The sequence below is a fragment of the Hypanus sabinus genome, unplaced genomic scaffold (assembly GCF_030144855.1).
Source record: "Hypanus sabinus isolate sHypSab1 unplaced genomic scaffold, sHypSab1.hap1 scaffold_2342, whole genome shotgun sequence".
NCBI classification, from domain to species: Eukaryota; Metazoa; Chordata; class Chondrichthyes; order Myliobatiformes; family Dasyatidae; genus Hypanus; species Hypanus sabinus.
In genome coordinates, this window is record NW_026780458.1 from 28,705 (window position 1) to 31,960 (window position 3,256).

Sequence of the window (3,256 nt, forward strand, 5' to 3'; positions counted from 1 at the left end):
CGCTCCTGGACTCGCCGAGAGCGGGAGCGGGGTATGCGGGAGAGGGGGAGTGGGCAGGAAGAGAAAATGAGATTGAGATTGTCTCTATGGACAACGTGCAGTACACGGTTTCTCTGTTCCCCAGGACGTATGACAAGAAGAAAGCGATGTTCAACAACCTCGTCCCCCTCATTCTGAATCTCTGCATCTCCCTCTGTCTCTCTCTCTATCCCCCTCTCTCCATCTCTCTCTCTCTATCCCCCTCTCTCCATCTCTCTCTCTCTATCCCCCTCTTTCCATCTCTCTCTCTCTATCCTCCTCTCTCCATCTCTCTCTCTCTATCCCCCTCTCTCCATCTCTCTCTCTCTATCCCCCTCTCTCCATCTCTCTCTCTCTGTGACACTGTCCCGCTCCATCTCACTCTCTCTCTCTGTGACACTGTCCCTCTCCATCTCTCTCTCTCTATCCCCCTCTCTCCATCTCTCTCTCTCTCTGTGACACTGTCCCGCTCCATCTCACTCTCTCTCTCTGTGACACTGTCCCTCTCCATCTCTCTCTCTCTCTCTGTGACACTGTCCCTCTCCATCTCTCTCTCTATCCCCCTCTCTCCATCTCTCTCTCTCTCTGTGACACTGTCCCTCTCCATCCATCTTTCTCGCTCTCTGTGACACTGTCCCTCTCCATCTCTCTCTCTCTGTGACACTGTCCCTCTCCATCTCTCTCTCTCTCTGCGACACTGTCCCTCTCCATCTCTCTCTCTCTGTGACTGTCCCTCTCCATCTCTCTCTCTCTGTGACACTGTCCCTCTCCATCTCTCTCTCTCTCTCTGTGACACTGTCCCTCTCCATCTCTCTCTCTCTCTGTGACACTGTCTCTCTCCATCTCTCTCTCTGTGACACTGTCCCTCTCCATCTCTCTCTCTCTGTGACACTGTCCCTCTCCATCTCTCTCTCTCTGTGACACTGTCCCTCTCCATCTCTCTCTCTCTGTGACTGTCCCTCTCCATCTCTCTCTCTCTGTGACACTGTCCCTCTCCATCTCTCTCTCTCTCTCTGTGACACTGTCCCTCTCCATCTCTCTCTCTCTCTGTGACACTGTCTCTCTCCATCTCTCTCTCTGTGACACTGTCCCTCTCCATCTCTCTCTCTCTGTGACACTGACCCTCTCCATCTCTCTCTCTCTGTGACACTGTCCCTCTCCATCTCTCTCTCTGTGACACTGTCCCTCCCCATCTCTCTCTCTGTGACACTGTCCCTCTCCATCTCTCTCTCTCTCTGTGACACTGTCCCTCTCCATCACTCTCTCTCTCTGTGACACTGTCCCTCTCCATCTCTCTCTCTCTCTGTGACACTGTCCCTCTCCATCTCTCTCTCTCTGTGACACTGTCCCTCTCCATCTCTCTCTCTCTGTGACACTGTCCCTCTCCATCTCTCTCTCTCTGTGACACTGACCCTCTCCATCTCTCTCTCTCTGTGACACTGTCCCTCTCCATCTCTCTCTCTGTGACACTGTCCCTCTCCATCTCTCTCTCTGTGACACTGTCCCTCTCCATCTCTCTCTCTCTCTGTGACACTGCACTCTCCATCTCTCTCTCTGTGACACTGTCCCTCTCCATCTCTCTCTCTCTCTGTGACACTGTCCCTCTCCATCACTCTCTCTCTCTGTGACACTGTCCCTCTCCATCTCTCTCTCTCTGTGACACTGTCCCTCTCCATCTCTCTCTCTCTCTGTGACACTGTCCCTCTCCATCTCTCTCTCTCTCTGTGACACTGTCCCTCTCCATCACTCTCTCTCTCTGTGACACTGTCCCTCTCCATCTCTCTCTCTCTCTGTGACACTGTCCCTCTCCATCTCTCTCTCTCTCTGTGACACTGTCCCTCTCCATCACTCTCTCTCTCTGTGACACTGTCCCTCTCCATCTCTCTCTCTCTGTGACTGTCCCTCTCCATCTCTCTCTCTCTGTGACACTGTCCCTCTCCATCTCTCTCTCTCTCTCTGTGACACTGTCCCTCTCCATCTCTCTCTCTCTCTGTGACACTGTCTCTCTCCATCTCTCTCTCTGTGACACTGTCTCTCTCCATCTCTCTCTCTCTGTGACACTGTCCCTCCCCATCTCTCTCTCTGTGACACTGTCCCTCTCCATCTCTCTCTCTCTCTGTGACACTGCACTCTCCATCTCTCTCTCTGTGACACTGTCCCTCTCCATCACTCTCTCTCTCTGTGACACTGTCCCTCTCCATCTCTCTCTCTCTGTGACACTGTCCCTCTCCATCTCTCTCTCTCTCTGTGACACTGTCCCTCTCCATCTCTCTCTCTCTCTGTGACACTGTCCCTCTCCATCACTCTCTCTCTCTGTGACACTGTCTCTCTCCATCTCTCTCTCTGTGACACTGTCTCTCTCCATCTCTCTCTCCTGTGACACTGTCCCTCTCCATCTCTCTCTCTGTGACACTGTCCCTCTCCATCTCTCTCTCTCTCTGTGACACTGCACTCTCCATCTCTCTCTCTGTGACACTGTCCCTCTCCATCTCTCTCTCTCTCTGTGACACTGTCCCTCTCCATCACTCTCTCTCTCTGTGACACTGTCCCTCTCCATCTCTCTCTCTCTGTGACACTGTCCCTCTCCATCTCTCTCTCTCTCTGTGACACTGTCCCTCTCCATCTCTCTCTCTCTGTGACACTGACCCTCTCCATCTCTCTCTCTCTGTGACACTGTCCCTCTCCATCTCTCTCTCTGTGACACTGTCCCTCTCCATCTCTCTCTCTGTGACACTGTCCCTCTCCATCTCTCTCTCTCTCTGTGACACTGCACTCTCCATCTCTCTCTCTGTGACACTGTCCCTCTCCATCTCTCTCTCTCTCTGTGACACTGTCCCTCTCCATCTCTCTCTCTCTCTGTGACACTGTCCCTCTCCATCTCTCTCTCTCTCTGTGACACTGTCCCCTCTCCATCACTCTCTCTCTCTGTGACACTGTCCCTCTCCATCTCTCTCTCTCTCTGTGACACTGTCCCTCTCCATCTCTCTCTCTCTCTGTGACACTGTCCCTCTCCATCACTCTCTCTCTCTGTGACACTGTCCCTCTCCATCTCTCTCTCTGTGACTGTCCCTCTCCATCTCTCTCTCTCTGTGACACTGTCCCTCTCCATCTCTCTCTCTCTCTCTGTGACACTGTCCCTCTCCATCTCTCTCTCTCTCTGTGACACTGTCTCTCTCCATCTCTCTCTCTGTGACACTGTCTCTCTCCATCTCTCTCTCTGTGACACTGTCCCTCCCCA